Source organism: Octopus sinensis, linkage group LG2 (genome assembly GCF_006345805.1).
Source record: "Octopus sinensis linkage group LG2, ASM634580v1, whole genome shotgun sequence".
Lineage (NCBI taxonomy): Eukaryota > Metazoa > Mollusca > Cephalopoda > Octopoda > Octopodidae > Octopus > Octopus sinensis.
Window position 1 is genome coordinate 139,966,272 of NC_042998.1, and position 25,063 is coordinate 139,991,334.

Below are 25,063 nucleotides of genomic sequence, written 5' to 3' on the forward strand. Positions count from 1 at the left end.
GTACCTAACTGAGCCATCCCATACCATATTTGTTAGTTATAAACTCTTTCAAGTGAAGTAGCTTTGCTGAAATTTTAGTTCATCATTTTATTATGCTTCATTATTTTGTTTAATTATTCTTGAAATTAGATTATTTATTGAAATTTTATTCTTTAAAATAGCATCTTGGAATCTTTTTCTTCTTGAGAACCGCATGTAATTTAACAAACTGTGAGAAAGGAACTTTGAGATAATAAATATCTGAAATAATTTAGGGCTGAAAATGTAGGATTGCTCCTAAATGCTGTTGGCTTCTCATGGTCTCACTGATGACCATTAAAAGCTGATAATGAATAGGACTTTTGCAAACTCTGATTGCTAACAAACAAAAATTTTGTTGCTAAGAGCTAAAAAAGACAAAAAGAAATTTGAACTCACTACATAAACTTATACTCTTAAAAAAACAAATGCAGCCAGATTCCTTCTGGACAGGACCAGAAGAAGCAGCAGATGTTGATATCAGGTGGCAGCAAGTGGATGGGTAGGTAAAAGATGTAATGGGAATAGATTAAAAAAAAAGGAAAAAACATAGTAGTTAAAAGAGGTGGTGGTAGTGGTAGTGGGAGAAGCCCCTATGATGACAACATCAATGGTAATGTTTAGAATAAGGAAACCTAATCAATACTATGCTCGTTGCTATTTACTGATATTGCTATTGACGACAGCTTTATTTTGGTTACTCATCCCAACGTAAGCCTCTTTAAGTTTTGATTCATATAATTTTCCTTTTTATATCGTATTACAAAAGCCAGCGTAAGCCCATAGCTATTAGCCTCTAGGGGTATATAATCTTCGTTTCGACTCGCAACATCAAATTTGCTTCATCTTTCTAGATCAGAGCTGTCTTTTAAGTAAAAGCTATAACAAAGTAACTAATGCCTCATTAAACTTGGAGTCAATTTTACTTAAGACTGAATAATACTCTTCTTGTAAGCTTTTACAGGCAGTTTTTGTACTTTATGTCACCATTAGATGGAAGATTCTCCAATCAAATTATAGAACTTCAGTGCCAGTCATGTTAATATTCTTGAATGTCTATTGAAGTGAATATTATTGAAAAATATGTAGAATTACCGTGAGGGGAAAAATGGGGGTGGGGAGGGAGCAAGAGATTTTTAAGTGAACTAAACATCAAAGAAAAACCTAGGAAGACACTAATTTCACTGTAACTAAATGTCTCTAATAGCTATATTATAGTATTAGTATTATTACTTGTGTAGCTTATTGCTGATTTTATTCATGATAGTTTTAAATTAGTCTAGGACAGTATTATTTACCCATTCAACAGCTTACAGTCGTGTGTCTGTACAGATGAAATGATGAATTAGCACGACAGAAGCAATAAGCTCAATTATGTAGATGTTTTAGCATCAATAATGTTACTTGCAGTAATGATATCTCTCTCTCTCTCTCTCTCTCACTCACGCACACACACACACACACACACACTCAAACACACATATGCACATACAAATAGATATAGAGACAGCCAGAGGAAATGATATTTATTTTAAACACAGTCCTCTTGACAGTATTACTGTTTATCACATTAGCTACAATAAAAGCAATGTAATGAAAAAAATATTGTTTAGACTTATGTTAGTCAATAAAACAAAGCAGTTATGAGATTAAGATGCTAAACGGCTGTCAGTGTGGTTGTAAGTTCAAGTTTGTTGCACGCTTGTGTTGTACCCCATGGTCTTCTTTGTTCAGTTTGTCAGCCAAGCAAATCGTTTCTTCTCTTATTGATTGGTTAATAACGTGAAGGTGAAAGCATGTGGCATAGTGGACAGGATAAATAGCCCTACTCTACCTCTCCCTCTTAGAACACTTGGAAGTTCAATAAAATTCATATTACTAATCACTAGATTTCCTGTCATAATTCTTCAGTTTGTTGTACAAACTAAAGTACAAAGGAAATGCTTAGAGATTTTTCTCTGTCTTTTGTTTTAGAAGGTTCATGGCCTAGTGATTAGGGTGTTGTACTCATGGTCATATGATTGTGGTTTCAATTCTCAGATTGGGCAGTGCATTGTGTTCTTGAGCAAAACACTTCATTTCACATTGCTCTTGTTCCATCAATTGTAAATGAGTTCTAGCAATATCCAGGAAGTTGACCCTGTGACAGACAGGCATCCTGTTGAGAAGGGACTGTTGTAATCTCAGTCACTTATTTGCTTTGGAAACTGGGTGTTAAGCTCCAGCCTTATGAGTCTTAGGGCTCATGACAGACCTAGGTCTAAGTATGCAATGGCTCAGTGGTTAGAGCATTGAGCTTATGGTTGTGAGGTTGTGATTGTGAATTCGATTCCTGGACCCGGTTGAATGTTGTAGTCTTGAGCAAGACATTTTATTTCACATTGTTCCAGTTTACTCAGCTTTAGGAATGAGTTGCAACATAACTGGTGCCAAACTGTGTTGGCCTTTGCCTTTCCCTTGGATAATATCAATGGCATGGTGAGGGGAGGTTGGTATGCATGGGGTGACTATTGGTCTTCCATAAGCAATCTTGGGAACTTTCTAGGTGCCATCCCCTGGTCATTCATGACCAAAGGGGGTCTTTACTTCACTTTACTAATGTTATGAAGGAAAAAAGTACCTTCTCTCTTACCAATTCTAGAAAAAGATTTGTTCAAACAATGAGCAGTTCCTCCAGTTTCAAAGCAGCACACTCCAGCATGACCACAGTTCAAAGACTGCAACAAGTAAAATATATCCAAAAACAATTGTAACTTTTTAGATGAGTGTTTTAACTAGCCATGTTGATAGGATATTGGTGTTCTGACTTACAGTACCCTAGTACCTACTTAGGAATAGATACTTTTAGAAGTTTTTGAAGGCTTAAGTTCCAACATAAGAAAGAGTTAGTGTTTCATTTGATTAGCTCAAAAACTTTGAAAGCATTATCATCATCTTCATCTTTTTCACATCCATTTTCCATACTCACATGGGTTGGATGGAATTGCTGATGTGGATTTTGTACAGTCAGATGCCCTTCCTGTTCCCAGCCTTAACCTATTTCCAAGTAAGGTAATCTTTCCTCTGGTCCAGACATTTTTGTTTTTACACAGAAGATTGGAAACAAAACACAGTGCTTTTATGATGATGATGATGGTTGTTTGCAACTATTATGCAATGTTAAGACAAGCACATATGCACATACACTTCTATATATGTATACACACACACACACATATATATATGTACAATGGCATTCTTTCAGTTTCTGTCTTCCAAATCTTCTCACAAGGCTTTGCTGGAATCTGTTCTTGAATAGGTGCAAGCATAGCTCTGAGGTAAGAAGTTTGCTTCCCAACCACATGGTTCTGGCTTCAATCCCATTGCATGGCACTTTGGCCAAGTGTCCTCTACTATTGCTTTGGACCAACCAAAGCCTTGTGAGTGGATTTGGTAGACAGAAACTGAAAGAAGCCCATTGTATATATACTTATGTGTGTGTGTCTTTGTATCTGCATTTGTCCCCTACCACCTGTACTGGTATATTTATGTCCCCTTAACTTAGTAGTGCAGTAAAAGAGATCAATAGAATAAATACTAGGCATTTTTAAAAAAAGTTCTCGGGTTGATTTGTTCAACTAAAACCCTTCATGGTAGTGCCCCAGCATGGCCACAGTCAAAATGTCTGAAGTAAGTAAAAGATGGTAAAAGATATGTACCTGTGAATTATAGCATGAAGATGGTGGTCTTAATACCCAATGAAATAGGGAATATATTTTAATATTTTAGATTATATATACATGGTCTGATCAATGAGTATCTGGACTGTTTCCATAGTAACAAAGCTAAAGCATGCTGAGTGAAGCTGCTTGGTACAGATTGACCTTGAACTCTGCCATGCATGTGCACTAAGTTTTAGCATTCTAGCTCACTTCTGCTATTTACAGCAGTACCTGGAAGGAAGGTGTATAGCGTGTGATCACCACATTGACCATGACAGAAAGTTGAGCAGAGAATTTGCATCCAATTTTGTCAATAGCTTGGCAATATCTACTCAGAGGCCTACACAAAGTTTTCAAAAAGTCTTCATTGTTCTCAACAAAATTGAGGAGATCTTGTGCAACTGAAACCTGGGTGTCTTTTTGGTCAGCTGAAAACAGTTTAGACACACATCTCATACCCAAATCTTCAGTGATAATGGACTGAACTAAACCATAACTAATCTGCACATCCTCTGATAACTCACGAATAGTGATTCAACATTTTCCCCTCATATCTGCATGCACATTGCGATGATTTTCTCAGTTCTGTTGGTTGTGGGTCTCCCAGAACATTCATCAATATCGATATTTTTCCAGCCATCTTGGAAATGTCTGAACAACTCATACACTTGTGTGTGGCTCATACACTCCTCTCCATACACTTTCTGCAACTTTGCATAGGCCTCTGAGCAGGTATCGCCATAACAACTTTCTCTGTCATGGTCAATGCGACGATTACTCACTACACACCTTCCTTCAAGCATTGCAGTAAACAGTGGGAGTGAGCTACAATGTTAAAACTTTGTGCACATGCATAGCAGAGTTCAAGATCAATCCTTGCCAAGCAGCTTCACTCTACATGCTTTAGCTTCATTACTAAGGCAACAGTCTGAATACTTATTGATCAAACCTCGTATATATATATATTATTTCATCTATCTATCTATCTATCTATCTATATATATATATATATATATATATATACACTTTTATACTTTTACTTGTTTCAGTCATTTGATTGCAGCTATGCTGGAGCAGTGCTTTAAAGGGTTTTAGTTGAAGAAATCGCCCCCACAACTTAATTTTTGTAACCCTTGTACTTATTCTATTGGTCCCTTTTGCCGAACTGTTAAGTTATGAGGACACACACATAAATACATACATACATATATATATATATATATATATATATATATACGATGGGCTTCTCTCAGTTTCCATCTACCAAATCTACTCACAAGTTTTTGGTTGGCCCAAGATACTTGCCCAAGGTGCCATGCAGTGGGACTGAACTTGGAACCATGTGGTTGGGAAGCCACGCTTGCACCTCCACACAACCACACCTGAACTAATGAATGAGAAGGGAACAGGAGTCATATAATCTGCTTCATTGGCTTACAAATCTTTCTGCTATGAAAAGCAATGCATTCAAAGCTGTGTGCCTGTTGAACATCCTATACCTTCCTTGGACCCATTAAAATGCAGTGTATATTTATTTCAGAAAGCATTTGTATATATATGTATATTGAAACATTTAGATTGTCTCCTAAATTTTGGCCAATATCCAGGGGTTGGCAGCATTACTTATCTATCATCATCACCATAATTTAATGTCTGCTTTCCATGCTGGCATAGGTTGGATGGTTTGAATGAGGACTGGCAAGCCAGTAGGCTGCACCAGGCTCCAATATGATCTGGCAAGGTTTCTACAGCTGGATGCCCTTCCTAACGCCAACCACTCTGGGAGTGTAGTGGGTGCTTTTTATGTGCCAGCGGCACAGGAGCCAGGCAGGGGACACTAGCATCGACCACATTTGGATGGTACTTTTAACGTGCCACCAACACAGGAGCCAGTCAGGGGGCACTGCCATCGACCACATTTGCATGATGCTTTTTACATGTCTCTGGTACGAGGAGCCTGTCAGGCAGGACTAGCATTGACCACACTCAAATGGTGCTTATTAAATGCCACCAACACGTGTGCCAGTCAGGCTGCACTGGCCACGACTATGATTTCAATTTCACTTGACTCAACAGGTCTTCTCAAGCACATCATATCGCCCGACGATTCAAGGGCACTTTTAAATGGGCTGGTTATGCAACACTGGCATGGGACATGGCTGCGGTCATCTATGTTAATTTCTCTCTAAAGCAGTAGTTCTCAACTGGGATCCATATGGCCCAGTCAACAATACACAAAATATTTTAACAGTTTCTTTCGATACAGTTCCTGATAATACTTAATTATAAAAATATATGATTTTTTTAAAACATAAAATGGCTAGGTGAGTCCATCCAAGTAAAATAGGAATCATAGGGATCCAAGGGCAAAAAATGGTTGAAAAAAACTGCTCTGAAGCATCATATTTTGGGACTATCACTTTTCTCTGTTGCGTTTGTTGTTACCAATTTTGAACAACGTAACAAGTAAAGTTTTTAACATGAGGAAATCCATTAACAGTTATATATTTCTATTCAGCTTTATTGCATAGTAACTTCAGTAAAACTATTTCTGAAAATATCATACTTCCAAAGTTACAGAAATAATCAGAAAATGCAAAAATATCAACAATATTAAGAACAAGAAAAACAACCATTACATTTGCTGTAGTAATGGTTGTGATATTTAGCAAAAGTAACAGTGGTGACAGCTTAGATTATTTTCCGAGAAACTTGTAAGCACATATGCGTGCACGTGCGCACACACATACACACACACGCGCGTGCATACACAAACATATGCATACTTACTATACATGTTCATATACAACGTACCCAAGAAACCTTGTTAATCAAATTTTTGCTCAAGTTTTTATCTTTCTAAACCAATGCAATAATAGCTAAGAATGCTTACAATCATGATGCTATCTCTCTAGAATTATTGCTGTGTTACTGCTACTCCGACTTGTCAGATTTTGGAACATTCTCCAGGGAAATTATAACCACAAGTTGTTACAAGCTGAAAGCATAACAATTTTTGCTTTTTTCCCCCCTATTTTTTAATTTCATTTTCCTTTACCTTTTTTTTTGGCAATGATTTTTCTCTCTTTCTTTTTTTTGCTTCCTCATTCTCAATTATTCATTATTTGCCACTCACCTTTTGTTGTCGCTGATACCCTAACTTAGCTAAGTATTTTTATATATCACATTTGTGGAAAAAATTGACTGGAAATTCTGGGTTCATTGAATTTTTTAGTCTTCAATTGTTTAGAAAGAATGCAACAAGAATGTAATTTCGAATGACTAATTTTTTTCTTATCTATTGATATATATATATATATATAATATATATATATATACATATTTCATATATATATATATAATTTTGTGATCCAAAATTGTTTTTATTTATTTCTATCATCTGAATGTTTTGGGGACAACCAGAAATATCTTACTTTATTATATATATATATATATATATTATATATATATATATATATATATATATATATATATATATGTATCTATCTATGTATGTACACATATACATGTGTGTGTATATATCTATACACACATACACACACTCACACACATATTTATTTGTGTTTATTATCAAGTTGTTCATTTTATTTCATAATACTGAAGTCCTCTCATCCATGCAAAACCCTTTTACTGCTGAGCAGTTTAATATTGTATCACTAAATTACGATCTACGTCAACAGAAATATTTTATTATTTGTATTTGGTTGTTGGAAGTGGGGTGAGCGGAGAGAGTTTCTATCCTCTGTTTTGTTTTGGGGTTTTTTTTTCCTATTTTTTCCCTCCTTCATTGCACAAACATAGTTATATTCGAACATTGCAAAAATTAGAGTTAGAATCAATTTAAAAAGAAAAAAATAGTAATAATAAAGAAGATACAAATCCAATTAATTAGAGCTATTTGTAAGATATATCCCATGATTCTCTACTGTACTTATTTTGTAGCATTATTTCAAGATGTCATTCTCAATTCAGTTAGTGTTGAAGAGCTAGCAGTATATAGCTTTAAAGAGAAATTAATATCTCTTATTTCTTTAGTAAGCTCTAAGGAGACATAAATTTTTACACTTGATTATGTTTTGCAATATTACTTTTATTAAAAAAATCATGACTGCTAGTGACAGTAAATCTGATGGCTTCTGGACAAATTAAAAAAATAAAATAAAATGAAATAAAATGGGGAAAAAAATTATATTATTAAAACTTTCTAGTTTTCTTAGTAAGAAAGGTGCAAACTTAATTTTAATTTGTGTGTGTGTGTGTCTGTGTGTGTGAGTGAGTGTGTATATATGTGTGTATAAGATGAAAATTGAGATTTATTAAAAAAAACTACAAAATAGAAATATTGAAAAATTAGTTTTGTTGGTTATATGATTGTAGTTAGGATAGAATGAATATGTGTGTGTGTGTGTGTATCTATCTATCTCTCTACCTATCTCTCTCTCTCTCTCTCTCTCTCTCTATATATATATATATATATATATATATATAATATATATATATATTTATATATATATATATACTTATATATATATTTATGTACATATATATTTTTATATAACTTTATATTTATATATATTTATATATATTATATATTTATATTTATATATATATATATTTATATATATTTTTTTAATATAAATTTATATTTATATATATTTTTATATAAATTTATATTTATATATTTATATATATTATATATATATATTTATATTTATATATTTATATATATATTTTTATATACATATTTATATTTATATATATGTATTTTTATATATATTTATATATATATATATAGAGAGAGAGAGGGTGGGTGAGATCTAGACATATATAGTTATTTCATTTTCGTTTTAACGTCTGATTTTTCCTACTACTATGAGTTAAATGAATATGTTGGTGGATGTACAAAGATTAGCTAGTTTTGAGGAGCAGAGGCCATTACAGTAGTGATAGAAAAGACAGAGAGAGGAGCACACTTGTGAACCAGAGGCTGAGGATTGTGTGCATGTGTGCATGTGTGTGTGTGTGTGTGTGTGTGTGTATGAATACCAATCAAAGTAGCCCTTCTCTGGATTCAGTCCAGGATGTTTGGCTTCTTCATGTCCCAGACTTTCTTTGGATTTCTTATTTCATGTCGCTGATAAGTAAGCTATTTCCTACAGCTTATAAATATAGGTTCTTTAAAAAGAATAGTATTTCAAAGTTTTGTATAAGGCCAGCAAATTTGCACTGGGGTTGATGCATAACTGGTACTTATTTTATCAACCCCAAAAGGAAGAAAGGCAAAATCAACCTTAGCAGAATTTGAACTCAGAATGTACACAGATGGATGAAATACTACCTAGAATTTTGCCTGGCATGCTAATGATCCTGCCAGTTTACCACCTTAGAATAACATTAAGGGTCACCAGAACTAACATTAATATTATTTTCTCAGAGAACCCAACCCTACAGCTTCCAACTACTTCTAGAAAGCTGACAGGGTATTTTGAGAGAATCTATTTTCCATGTGCTATTAGTCCTTCTTGCTCCTGAACACCAGCCACTGATTAAGTCAAACTTATTTCTTAGCTTGCTTATGGTGTCACTAAACTGTATATGTATCCATTGTTTGAACCAAGTATATTGTATGGCGTTTTTACCTACTCCTTTTCTACCTACGGAGCATAACCATTTCTTTAATGGTAACATCATGATGCATTTTATTCATTCACATTTTATATATCCTGGTGAATGGGAAAACATTTTTTTTCTTGTTCCAGCCAACATTAATTACTGAATTTTTTGTTATGTGTTTTTAAACCCCAATTTTTTAAAACTCCCATAGAAAGGCACAGGTGTGGCTGTGGTAAAAAGTTTGCTTCCTAACTACATGGTTTCAAGTTCATCCTCTTAGTTCTGGACAGACCAAAGCCTGTTGTGTGTGTGTGTGTGTGTTACTGTCTCCTTGCTTTAACACTGCATGTAGCTGTGAGTGCCACCATAACACAAACAGTGTCCCTCATTTCCAGTCTTCTGTGGAAACATATTTGACCATGGCAAAAATATTTTGCTTGGAAACAGGTGAGGGCTGGTAACTGGAAGGGCATCCGGCTGTAAAAACAACCCACCTTAATGAATTTCATCTGACCCATGCAAGCATGGAAAAGTGGACATTTAAATGATGATGATAATACAAAATGTTATCATCATCATCTCCATTCTAAACAAAATGCCAATACAATGTTGTTTTGTAATGCGGCAAACTGGCAGAATCATTAGCAAGCTAGGCAAAATGCTTTATATTGAGTTCAGATCCCACCAAAGTCATCTTTTCGGAGTCAGTAAAATAACTACCAGTTGAACTCTGGGTTGATGTATTTGACTTGCCCCTGCCCCTGAAATTGCTGATAATGTTGTTTTTGTTTGTTTATTTTTTCAGACACCAGCCCTGGTCATCTCACTTTAGCGAGCATATGATGGCATTTTCTGATTGTTCTCTAGATAAAAACCGTGGAAATTTGAAACCGGTGAGTTTATATGTAATTGTAATATTACTGTTGTACTTCTAAGGTGGCAAGCTGATGGAATCATTAGCATGCTTTGCTAAACGCTTAGCAGCATTTTGTCTATCTTCACATTCTGAGTTCAAATTCTGCTCAAGTCGACTTTGCTTTCATCCTTTCAGGGTCGATAAAATAGATACTAGTTGAGTACTGGGGTCGGCATAATCAACCAGCACCCACCCTTGAACTTCCTGACCTTGTGCCAAAATTTGAAACCAATATTACTGTTGTGCTTGAAGGCATGCTGGCAGGATTGTTTTCATGCCAGGCAAAATGCTTAGTGGCATTTCATTTGTCTTTGTTTTGAGTTCAAATTCCACCTAGGTTAGAATTTAAACTCGTCCTTACTTTTCATTCTTTTGGGGGCCAATAAAATAAGTACCAGCTGAACACTGGTGTTGATGTAATCATCTTACGCTCTCCTCCAAAATTGCTGGCTTGTACCAAAAATTGAAATCAATGTTAGAAATGGCTAACATGGAGAGCTGGCAGAATTGTTGGCATGCCTTACAAAATACTTAGTGGTATTTTGTCCATCTTCACGTTCTGAGTTTAAATTCTGCCAAAGTCAACTTTGCCTTTCATCCTTTCGGAGTCAATAAATTAAGTACCAGTTGAACACTGGTGGTTGATGTAATCAACTTACACTCCACCCACCAAAATTGCTGGCTTTGTACTAAAATTTGAAACCAAAATTATTGTTTTACTACATGTACTGAAATAAGTTACAACACTTAAATATCGAAACTACTAAAGCTCTCCACTTCTTTCCACTTACCACACAACATAATGTCAACTTTTTGCTTTTATTCTCTAATATTGCACTTCACTTTGTTATCTCTTAACTTTTACATGTTTCACTCCTTGGACTACAGCCATTCTGGGCCACCACATTGAATGGTTTTAGTCAAACAAATCACTTGCATACCCATATTTATGTTGTTTTTTTTTAAGCCTCATATGTATTCTATTAGTCTCTCTTCCAAAATAACTAAGTTATGTGGACTTAAACAAACCAACACTGGTTGTCAAGTGGTGTTGGGGTGACAAATACAGGCACAAAGACACTTACACACACACACAGACACACACGCACACACATCTGTATCTTTTCTCTTTTGCTTGTTTAGTCATTAGACTGCATCCATGCTGGGGCATGGTCTTGAAGAAGTTTTAATGAATCAACCTCAGTATTTTTTTTAAAGCCTAGTACTTATTCTTTTGGGTTCTTGTTTTCAAACTGCTAGGTTACAGGGACATAAACACAGCAACACTGCTTGTCAGGCGGTGGTGAAAGACAAACAGTTACACAAACTCTCTCTCTCTCTCTCTCACACACACACACACAGATATATATATATGTATATATATATATATATATATATATATATATATACACAGACATATACATATATATATACATGCATACATACATATATATATATATGACAGGCATCTTTCAGTTTCCATTTACCAAATCCACTCTCAAGGCTTTGGCCAGCCTGAAGATATAGTAGAAAGCACTTGCCCAAGCTGAACACAGTGGGACTTAACATGGAACCAAGTAGTTGGGAAGCAAACTTTTCTACCACGTAGTCACAACTGCACCTCTCCCCTCCTCTCTCTCTCTCTATATATATATATATTTATATAGTCATATGTAAAGGTAATATCCAAGGATCAAGGTGTAGGAAGTTAGTAAGCTTCAAGCAGTCTGTAGAAGGTATAAAAAACAACTTTCAGGAACAGTGGTTTATTGATGTAGATTTTTCCCATATTGAAGTTTGATATGTTGAAAAAAGTTATTTTATAGTTCATGGTTAACAACTGGGGTTGCTGTGTATGCAAATAAAATTCCAAATTTAGGAGATGGAGCAGGTATATATATAATTTGAGGAATCAGCTGCTAACTATAATAAGTGAAGGAAAATATGTGAAAATGGCATTAGGAGCCATGGCAACACAAACATTGAGTATCTTAGGTGATCTTAAGCAACATCAAAAGAATGCAGTTTCTATTTCAATGTTTTGTGTGTGAAGGATGCAAAAACAAACTAGGTCTAGTGTCTCACAGAAGACATGTACCAAAATGTGCGGCAAAGAAAGAAAGAAACTAAAATTCTTTGACTCTCACACATCAAACAAAGAAAGTGTCCATTATATATGTGTGTGTGTTTGTGTGTGTGTATATCTCTCTTTTACTCTTTACTCTTTTACTTGTTTCAGTCATTTGACTGCGGCCATGCTGGAGCACCGCCTTTAGTCGAGCAAATCTACCCCGGGACTTATTCTTTGTAAGCCCAGTACTTATTCTATCGGTCTCTTTTGCCGAACCGCTAAGTGACGGGGACGTAAACACACCAGCACCGGTTGTCAAGCAATACTAGGGCGACAAACACAGACACACACTTATATATATATACATATATATGACAGGCTTCTTTCAGTTTCCATCTACCAAATCCACTCACGAGGCATTGGTCGGCCCGGGGCTATAGCAGAAGACACTTGCCCAAGATGCCATGCAGTGGGACTGAACCCGGAACCATGTGGTTGGTTAGCAAGCTACTTACCACACAGCCACTCCAAATATATATATATTTACATACACACATCATGGGCTTCCACCTACCAAATTCACTCACAAAGCTTTGGTCAGTCTGGGGCTATAGTAGAAGACACTTGCCCAAGACTCCACACAATAGGACTGAAGACACTTGGGAAAATATGAGGCTTCATTTTACTACCAACATTAAACTGATTGCTGGAAACCTAACTTATTATTGAGATTTATGCATGCACACACACACACACATGCATGCACACATATGCATGCACACACACAAAACACACTTTCTCCCTTTCTCTTTCTCTTACAGTAGTTTCTTATATATACTATTCAAGACATCTGTCTGTATTACACTCTTTGACTATTAAAATATATTCAAATGTAAAATGTTTCATTAGTTTTAAAACGGAAATACTAGAATTCATTAGTTTTTAATTATATTGACACAATATTATGCAATTTATTTCAAAAACAAAAAAAAAAACAAAGGAAATAATATGCATGTTAATAAATGTCTTATCGTCTTGAAATATGCCAGCAATTTGTGGAACTAATCAGACAATCTATCCGTCTGTCTGTGAATTACTATTGGTAAAAGTTGTGGTTTATTTCTGCATATTTCAGCAAGATAAAAGTTTGAAGCTGGTGGATCTCAGTTTAAGAAGAAAATATGAGATCTAAATAAATTTATCTTCCTCATTAAAAATTGTTATAGATGCAGACATGGCTGTGTGATTAAGAAGCTTTCCATGTAGTTTTGGATTTGGTCCCACTGCATGGCACCTTGGGTAAGTGCCTTCTTCCTTAGTCCGAGGCTGACTGATGCCTTGTGGGAGGATTTGGTAGATAGAAACTGTGTGGAAACCCATTATATTGTGTAACAAAATTTTGTATTCTTTTGTTTTTGGTCAGTAGGTGTTATTTCCTATTTGCTTCTATCTAGAAATCAAAGGAAATGACTACTATTCCTTTCAAACTTTGCTTCTGTGACCTGGACATCAATGTTTTGAAACTGACCTATTTTCCATGACATTTCAGACAGATTCAGTGCTGAGTTGCTTAAGCAGAAATATTGTTGTAGTAAATATTCTGCTCAATACTGCAGATTTGCTTGTCAGTTGCTTGATGGTAACCACTTGAGCATGTCTCTTAGTGGCTGACGATATGTACATCTCTGATCATGAACAGGAGTAGTTGGGGAGCATCATAACCTTGTGTTGAGAAGGATTCTTTGGGGTTTGGATAAATGTAACAAAAGCAAAGTCTGAAGGAAATATTAGCCATTTTTCATTACTATAGTTAATTTGTTTGAATGACCCCTTCAAGGCAGTGCTCCAGCATGTCTGCAATCCATTGGTTGAAACAAGTAAAAGATAAATGATGCAAAATTAAGATCTCCTAATTATGGAAGTAATTAATCCTAGATGGTTAAAAATGAAACTTATACAGATGTGATTTAATTTCAGTGCACATCCATACCCATTTCATTAAGATTAACCCTTTAGCATTCAGCTTAGTTTGTCAAGTGTAATGCTTATTTATTCACATTGTTTTGAATTAATCAAGCATTATCTTGTAGCTTTGAGATTTCAATGATGTGATTGTTCATTTTTAGGATGACATTGTGGGGTAGATGGGAGAAGCTGGCTGTGGCCAGTTTGAATATAAAACAAATAAAATATTTTGGCTGGATATGGCCAGTTTAAATGCTAAAGGGTTAAATGCCTTTGAGTGCTTAGCTATGTAGCATCCATCTGTCGACAACTAGGCCAGCTCGGAATCCAGGGTTGCAAAAGAATAGCAACAAAGAAATGCTTTTCAGAGACAGCTGAGAAGAGCTCAATGTGGTTATGGGTGAAAAGGAAATAATGTTGGAACTGAAGAGGAATACATACAGCAAGCCATTGGACACTGGAGGAAGGTAACCTAGTTTGAAACATTGTAAGCTCACACAGTAAACTATGTGGCCAAGCAATAAGCTCACCTAAAGGCTCTAAGTTCAATTCCCACTGAAGGTGTCATTTAAATAACAGTAGGACGACACCTAGGAGTCACTACCTAGGTGGGCCCTGTGCCTTTAAGAGTGTCTGGAACTAATGGGCCAAAACAGTTGTTTGATGGGAGTTCTTCCTTTAAAGATTTCTTCTGCTGTCTACTTGCCCTGTAGAGAGTCTCCACTCACCACAGTTCAAAGTGTGCACAGGTCATCTTTGCTGGTCACCCTTCCTGGGTCAATAAAAAAAAGTAGTTGCAAAAGAATAATGGGGGTTGATCTACTTGACTCTAGACCCTCAATTTTTTGGCCTTTCCCATTCCAGAAATTGTTGATATTGTTGTTGTTGTTTCTGCAGTGGATTGGCAGAATTATTAGAGCAACAGATGAACTAACTTGCAGTATTTCTTCCAGCTCTTCACATTCTGAGTTCAAATTCCACTGGGGTTAACTCACTCTCTCATATGCACCCTTATTTACTACCTCTACCCATTCTACCCTTTCCAATCTTCTGTCGTCACTCACTTCTGGTGGTGGTGGTGAGGTGAAGGCTCCAGTTCATTAAAAACAAGTTTTTCCTTTTAAAATAAACCATAACAATATTGATTTCAACTTTTGGCACAAGGCCAGCAATTTTGTGGGAGGGGTTTAGTCGATTACATCAACCTCATTGCTCAACTGGTACTTATTTTATTGATCCCGAAAGGATCAGTGAAATTTGAACTTAGAACATAAGGACAAATAAAATGCTGCTAAGTGTTTTGCCCAGTGTTCTAACAATTCTGCCAGCTTGCCACCTTAAGCCATAAGAATATTAATAGATAAATAATGTGAATATTTGATGTTTTGTAGTAGCGTAGCAAGGAATCTCAGTACTCAGTGGGGCAGAAACGCTTTGGGCACCCACACTTTAAGAACTGCACCCACCAGAGGCAACTGCTACTCCCTCTTGCCACCACCTCTTACTATACCTCTGTTATTTTATCAACTAATTTTCAGTATTATTATTGAAAGCTTTAAGGCAGCGAGCTGGCAGAATCATTAGTACTCTGGGCAAAATGCTTAGTGGCATTTCATCCATCTGTACATTCTGAGTTCTAATTCTGCAGAGGTTGACTTTGCCTTTCATCTTTCCGGGTTTATAAATGTAATTGACTTACCCCCTCCCCACAAATTTCAGGCCTTGTGCCAAATCTTGAAACCATTATTGAAAGCTTTAAGATGGTAAGCTGGCAGAATTGTTAGAGCATTGGAAAAAATACTTTGCAGTATTTCTTCTGACTCATTAAGTTCTGAGTTCAAATTCTGCCAAAGTAAATTTTGCTTGTCACCTTTTCAGGGTCAATAAAATAAGTACCAGTTGAGCCCTGGGGTTAATGTAATAAACTGACCCCTTTCCTCTAAAGCCCCTGGTCTAGTGTCAACATTTTTAGCCATTAGAAGAAGGCAGCAAGCTGGCAAAAACATTCCCACATCATCATCATCATACATCCGCTTTCCATGCTTGCATGGGTTGGACAGTGACTGAAAACTGGTAAGCCAAGAGGCTGCACAAGGTTCCAGTCTGATTTGGCTAGGTTTCTACAGCTGGATGCCCTTCCTAATGCCAACCATTCTGAGAGTGTAGTTGATGCTTTTTATCTACCTCTGGCACAGATGCCATTGACCTGACACTGGCATCAGCCACTACTACAGTCTCACTTGGCTTGAGAGATCAACACAAGCACAATAAATCACCAAGGGTCTTGGTCAGCTGTCACTGCCTCCATGAGTCCCAACGCTTGAATGGTGCTTCTTGTGTGCCACCAGCACAGGTGTCGGCCAGACAGCACTGGCATCAGCCATGACTACAATTTCACTCAGTCTGATAGGTCTTCATAAGCACAGCATATCACCCAGTTCCTCAACACTGGCATTGGCCACGACTACAATCTCACTTGGCTTGACAGGTCTTCTCAAGCACAGTATATCTTCAAAGGTCTCAGTTGCTTGTCATTACTTCTGTGAGGCCCAATATTCAAAGATCGTGCTTCACCACCTCATCCCATGTCTTCTGCAACTTTCCTCCACCATTACAGTGCAACACTTCTTCACACAGAAGAAGATGGCTGCACTGGTATGGTCCTATGATGCATCATAGGACCATACCAGTGCATCCGTCTCTCTTGCACACCACATCCAATGCTTCTCATGTCCAACTTTTCTTTCAGGATGCTTACACTCTGTTGTGCATGTACACTGACATTACACATCCAGCAGAGCATACTAGTTTCATTTCTTTTACACACTCAGCAGAAGAAAATGCAAAGCAGCATTTCTTGTAGGTTTTTACATTCTGTGTTCTAATTCCACTGATGTTGATTTTGCCTTTCATTGTTTTGGGGATCGATAAAATAAGTACCAGTTGAGCACTGGGGTTGATATAATTGACTTACATCATCATTGTCATTAATCCCAGAGTATTATTGTTATGAGTCCTAAGACTCATAGGGTGAAGGCACATGGTTAAGTGGTTAGGGTATTCAGTTCAAGAGCATATGACCATCAGTTCAATACCCAGCAGCGCATTGTATCCTTGAACAAGACACTTTATTTCATGGTGCTCCTGTCTACTCAGTTGTGTTGTTGGAACTCCGTCAGTTACGACAACGAGTGTTCCAATTGATCTGATCAACAGAACAGCCTGTTCGTGAAATTAACATGCAAGTAGCTGAGCACACCACAGACATGTATACCCTTAACGTAGTTCTCAGGGAGATTCAGCATGACACAGGGTGTGAGAAGGCTGGCCCTTTGAAATACAGGTACAACAGAAACAGGAAGAAAGAGTGATAGAAAGTTGTGGTGAAAGAGTACAGCAGGGTTCATCACCACCTCCTGCTAGAGCCTCATAGAGCTTTAGGTGTTTTCACTCAATAAACACTCACGACGCCCGGTCTGGGAATCGAAACTGTGATCCTAAGACCGCGAGTCCGCTACCCTAACCACTGGGCCATTGCGTCTCCACAATGTATTTCAAATGGCCAGCCTTGTTACATTCTGTGTCATGTTGAATCTTCCTGGGAATTACATTAAGAATATGCCTGTCTGTGGAGTACTCAGCCACTTACATGTTAATTTAATTAGCTGGCCATTCTGTTGATCAAATCAACTGGAACCCTTGTTGTTGTGACCAATGAAGTACCAGTTAGTTGTAGGATTCATAGGGCCAGTTACCTGCTTTTCCATGACTGAGATGACAACATTGGTCCTGAATAGGGTACCGGTCCATTGCAGGAGTACTTATATTTACAGCTGAGTGGAATGCAGCAATGTGAAATGAAGTTTTGTGCTCAAGAACACAATGCATCGCCTGGTTCAGGAACTGAAATCATGATGTTTGTAATTGTGAGCATAACACCCTAACCACTAGGCCACATGCCTTCACTGATCTACTTACCCCACCCCACCCCTCACTTTAAAATGGCTGACTTTGTACCAGAAATAAGAAAGAATTATTATTATTATTATTATTATTATTATTATTATTTTGATTGATTGAGAGAGCAGTGCATGCCATCAAAGTGACATGGGTAAAATATACGAAGCCCTTTATTCCCATCATGATTATCCATCTGATAAGGGTACACCAGGCACATGCATCACAGCCATATGTGTGCGACATGGTGATCTCATATCAAGATAAACAGCATATGACCTTGCAGGTGGGGCCCAGTTAGAATTTTCTTCTGGTTGAGTAACCCATCCCGCTCAAAAGGTCCCTGAATAAGGGTTGTTTAAGAATGTTGAACAAAATACCCATATTTCCTGAGATGAATTATTCAAACCCCAAAGAATCCCCCTCAACACATGGCTATAATGCTCCCCCACTACTTCTGCACGTGATCAGAGATACACATATCATTTGCCACTGAAGGACGTGCTCAACTAGTTAAGGTCAAACAACTGACAAGCAAATCTGTGGTATTGAGCAGAATATTTGTTGCAGCCCATCTTTTATACCAAGACAAAACAATGTACATAATAACACTTCCAATCTGTTAAGATCAGAAGCCACGAGAGCCACTGCCTAGTACTACATCAGGGCATTATTATTATTATTATTATTATTATTATTATTATCATTATCATCATCATCATCATCATCATCATCATCATCATCATCATCATCATCATTTAACGTCCGTTTTCTGCGCTAGCACGGGTTGGACGGTTCGACCAGGGGCTGCACCAGGCTCCAGTCTGATCTGGCAGAGTTTCTACAGCTGGATGCCCTTCCTAACGCCAACCACTCTGCGAGTGTAGTGGGTGCTTTTTACGTGCCACCTGCACAGGTGCCAGGGGGGTCTGGCATCGGCCACGATCGGTTGGAGCTTTTAACGTGCCGCCGTCACGGAAGCCAACCAAGGCAGCGCTGGCAACGGCCACGTTCGGATGGTGCTTTTTATGTGCCACTGGCACAGAAGCCAGTCGGGGCGGCGCTGGCATCGGCCACGTTTGGATGGTGCTTTTTATGTGCTACCGGCACAGAAGCCAGTTGAGGCGGTGCTGGCAACGGCCACGTTCGGATGGTGCTTTTTATGTGCCACCAGCACAGGTATCACAACTACTATTTCCATTGATATTTATTTCGATGTTCATGTTCATGTACTTGACTCAACAGGTCTCCTCAAGCACAGCGGGACGTTCTGGAATCCAGGGTACTTTGAATGGGCAGGGGCTATGCGGAACTGGTGCAGGAAGCAGCCCGGATCTTTGCAGTCACAGCATATCTCCAGAGATCTCGGTCCTTCGCCATTGCCTCAGTGAGGCCCAACGCTCTGAGGTCATGCTTGACTACCTCATTCCATGTCTTCCTGGGTCTACCTCTCCCCCTGATACCTTCAACTGTTTGGGAGTGGCACTTCTTCACACATCTCTCCTCATCCATCCGCAGTACATGACCATACCATCGCAAGCGTCGCTCTTGCACATCACATCTGATGCTTCTTATGTCCAGCATTTCTCTCAGGGTGCTTACACTCTGTCATGCGTGCACTATTATTATTATTATTATTATTATTATTATTATTATTATTACTACTGAAAGCATTTTATGACATATTTGTTTTGCAGGTAATATCTTCATCTGCTGAGTCGATATCTGTTGGCAGCTTTGCCCCTCCACCTTTAGCTGAACACTCATCAAGCTGCAGCTATGTCTCAAATACAGGTATAAAATTGAAAATTACATTGTTTATATCTCAGCAAACCAATCAAGTTTATTATGATCCAATAATTAGATTGAAATAAGCATGTCAGCAAAAATCACCCCCACATAAACCAACTTACAACATCATCATCATTGTCGCCATCATCATTATCATTTAATGTTCACTTTTCCCTTGCTTGCATATGTCAGATGGAATTTGTTAGGGTAGATTTTCTACAGCCAGATGCCAGGTATCCTGCAAATTCATGTGTATGTAAAAGAAATAATTGTTACATTTTACATGGTGTGTGTGTGTGTGTATACGAGGAAGTGCGGCAAAGTTCCTGGCTTTGAGGGTATAGCAAAAGGCCCAGTTGGAGGCCCAACCTTCTGAGCTCTTTTACAAGGCTTAGAAAAACTGAAGGGCTGCTACAATAAGTGTATGAATCTGAGAGGGGAATATGTTGAGTAAAATTCATAATTAACTGACTCCTGTATTTTCTTTTACCCAAAGTCAGGATGTGTATGTATGCATACACACACATAGTTAAAAGGATAAAGCTCCTTTCTGAGTCATATAGACTCATAAGGCCAGTTTCTTGGTTTCTATGGCATATGTATTCCCAACTGGACAGGACGCCAGCCTGTCACAGGATTACTCATTTTTTGCCAGCTGAGTGAACTGCAGCAACATAAAATGAAGTGTTTCACTCAAGAACACAATGCATTGCCCAGTCCAGAAACTGAAATCACAATCTTATGATCATGAGTCCAACACCGTAACCACTAAGCCATGTTCCCCACACACACTCATATATATCTGTCTGGAGTTGCCTCTCTTTGATGTTTCTCACTGATAACAGCTAAAGAACTAGAAATGCATCTGAGAATCTGATTGGGAGAGGCATCAGATAGATATAGTATCTTTACACCTTTTTACCATAAGTGAGAATTTTTTCTCCCTGATAGCTGCAGTGAATTTGCCTTTAAAAGTTGAAATATGTCACAAACATTCTAACTAACCTAAAGTTTGTTCATGTCTAAACACAGCTTGGTGCTGATACTACTGTAATACGTATGCATGTGTGTGTGTGTATATTCACACACACACATGCATGCACACACACACACACATACACACAATTTCTGCCTACCAAATTGACTCACAAAGCTTGCTTTGGTTAGCCCAGAGCTATAGTAATTTCATGTTAATTTATGTTTCAAACATTAGCTCAGTAATGACAAAATTGCTTTATTAACCCTTTAGCATTCACATTACTTTGTCAAATGGAATGCTTATTTATTTATATTGTTTTGAATTAATCATATATTATCTTGTAGCTTTAAAATTTTGATGATGCAATTGTATATTTTTAGTATAATATTGTAGGGTTGGTGTGGGAGACCAGGTCTGTCTGGTTTGATCATAAAACAGGTAGAATATTTGGGCCAGATATGGCTGGTTTTAATATTAAAGGGCTAAATTCTTCATTATTTTTTTAAAATTAATGAAATGATGAGTAAATTGGTTAACTTTATGTTAAGAGATGAGAGACAAAAGGTGGGCAGAAGCATGAGAGAAGGGGCCAGAAAAGAACAGGTTTCTTGCTGTAGAGGAACTACACAGTTACTAACATTTTAGAATAGAGGTTGGGAATGATGGGGTGGAACTAAAGAGTGATGGTGGGGTGAATAGATGGTGGCAGAGGGGTAGCTGTTTCATTTCTGAAGATATGAAAATAAATGTCTGTTATGGTTTTGTCTTTGTAATATAACAGTTTCTGAAAATGTAATTTCCGTGAATTAGAACTGCTGTATTATTAATTGGAAGTCGTAAAAAAAAAGACACCAAGTACTTTTCCTGATATATTTTCATTTAAAATTCCTTTTAAGATTCTCATTTCACATATGAAGACACAACCCTTAAAAATGCAAGCACATTTTAGTCACAGAATATTGACACAATTTAAACAAGATTGATTTAAAATTTTACACTTCCTATTATTAATTTTACCCCTATTATAATTATTTTTATTCCTACTATCATTTTTATCCCTAAAGTGATGATCTGGCAGAACTGTTAGCATGCCAGACAAAATACTAAGCAACATTTCTCTCACATTTGCATTTTGAGTTCAAACATCACTATAATCAATTTTGGTTTCCATCTTTTCAATGAAATAAGTACCAGTCAAGCACCGAGGTTGATGTAATTGACTAGCCCTCTTCCTCAATATTTCAGGCTTTCTGCCCATATTAGATAAGATTATTATTTTTACTCCTCTTTTTAATTTTTACTCTTCCTACATTGTTTTTCAGACAAACCAATCGCTTCTAGAGTTGAAATTCAAGTAAGTTATTTTGCATTTTATTAAATGTTATGTTCATGATCAAGTCATTGTGTTGTTTCTTTCATTTCCAGTATCATTCATACTTTAGTAGTCCTCACTTGTCAATCAATAATTTTTAGCTAATTGTTCTTGAAATAAATATAGTATTTTAATAGTAAGTACAAACATATGTAAACATAAAGACAATGCATTTATAATTCAACAAGATAGAGAAATAATAAGGCAACTTTAACATTATATATATATACTATAAATAATATATAAATATATGCATATATACATACATATATGTACATACCTACATCTATATGTATATATACATGCATATATGGGTACAGGACATAAAATAACGTTGAACACAATGAGAAACAAAAACATAAAAACAAAATCATGGAAACAAACTCTTTTTTCAAACAACGAAAAAGACAGAATACAAGACATACAACAGAAGGAATATTCCCCCTTTTCAGTTGTCCCTATTTTGTCTACTCCACGTAACTGAAGAAGGGGAATATTCCTTGTGTTGTATGTCTTGTACTCTGTTTTTTCGTTGTTTGAAAAAGAAGTTCATTTCCATGTTTTCATTTCTCATTCTGTTCAACATTTTTTTTGATGTCCTGTACCCATATATGCATGTATATATACATATAAATGTAGGTATGTACATATATGTATGTATATATGCATATATTTATATATTATTTATATTATTATATGATCGAACGGCATGCATATTGACCAAATAAGTTTTATCTATCTATCTATCTATCTATCTATCTATCTATCTATCTATCTATCTATCTATCTATCTATCTATCTATCTATCTATCTATATATATATATATATATACATATACACACACACGCATATAATTTAATGAATACAGGATTTATATGTGAGCTTCTTAAAGTTTCATGCTTGGATGGTTCAGTGATCAGATGGGCTTGTATAGTGTATTGTGCATGATCTGTCTATATAAGCCTGTCCAATTACTGCTATATCTGAGCATGAAACTTTAAGTAGCTCATGTATAACTTCTGTATTCATTAAATCATACTTATCTCTTACTAGACTGAGTACTGTTTTGCTGATCCTATCAACAAGAAATAATATACTACTACTACTGATTTTTTCTCACTAACTCCTCTAAATGTAAGAAGAATTTGTTCTGCCCCAGCCCTTTCCTAATGCCAACCACTTTATGGAGTGTATTAGGTACTTTGTTCATGGCACCAATGTCTTGCAAAATTAAGATCCTCTTCAATGGAGTGGGACTACAGTGAATAGGGGAGTGCTTTTATGCTAAGAGGTGAGAGGTTAAAGTATGAAAGAAAAGGCCTGAACTGAACGGGTTTCTTACTGTAGATAAACTTCATGGTTACTCATATTACTAGGTGGAGTAACTGGGGTGAAACAAATGGAAAACAGGGCAAGTAACATAAAGAATGACCCTTCATCAGTTGTCAACTGTCTGTCAACTCCTCATTTCAAGCATTGAAAAACAATATGAGTCTTTGAAGACAGTTGCTCTCATAAGTACCAAAATAAAATTTGGGATTTATGAAGGGTAAAGAACAATACATAGGCCAAACAAAAAACAGTCTATGTAAAAGAATGGCTCTGCACAGATCCCAGATCAAAATTCCCCAAAACAGAAAAATAGCATTCAGCTAACACATAGACATTTGCGCCAATAACAAAAATCCAAGCTTCAGAATTTTTCCCCTCTACCAATTCAGGGAAGATACAACCTGAAGCCAATGAATCAGTAAAGAGACTTTCTTTATTACAAAATACAGACCCCTTTTGAACGCGTCTACGACAAACGACATATCCACCACGGCCTTAGAATAACACAAATACACACGCAAATATCAAAAATGATACACTCAAGAGAATCCCAAGAATTCATTAAAAAACAGTCCCAATCACTGCTATAACCCATAACGAGCCAATTTTAAATCACTTGACTATTTAACACCTTACTACTTTCATATGACCTACATTCTTTCTTATTCTCCCTTCTCTTTCTTCTTTTTCGTCTCCTTCCTCCTCCTTCCTAACTTTACCACTATTGCGGTTTAGAATAACATCTATGCAAATTTTATAAACAAAACATTCAAAAGAGATGTTTCAGGAATTCTACAATTACTACTACCATCCACAGCAGGTCACTTGACCATTTTACTACCGTCCACAGCGGGCAGTTGACCATTTAACATACTACTATCATGGCACCTCCACCTTCTTCTTCTTCTTCTTCTTCTTCTCTTCTTCTTCTTCTTCTTCTCTTCTTCTTCATCATCATCTTCTTCTTCTTCTTCTTCTTCTTCTTCTTCTTCTTCTTCTTCATCATCATCATCTTCTTCTTCTTCTTCTTCTTCTTCTTCTTCTTTCTTCTTCTTCTTCTTCTTCTTCTCCTCCTCCTTCTATATATATATATATATCTTATATATATATAATTTATATTATTATTTATTTATATATATGCATATATATAATTTATATTATTATTTGATTGAATGCCACACATTCATTTCCAAGTATATATATAGATTGTTCTTCTATTCTAGAATCTTGGTTTCACCAAGATGGGGTGGGAATCTTGAGCACTGCATATTACCAGTCATCCTTGAAAGTCCTGAGATCAGTCTTCACTATTTCATTCCATGTCTT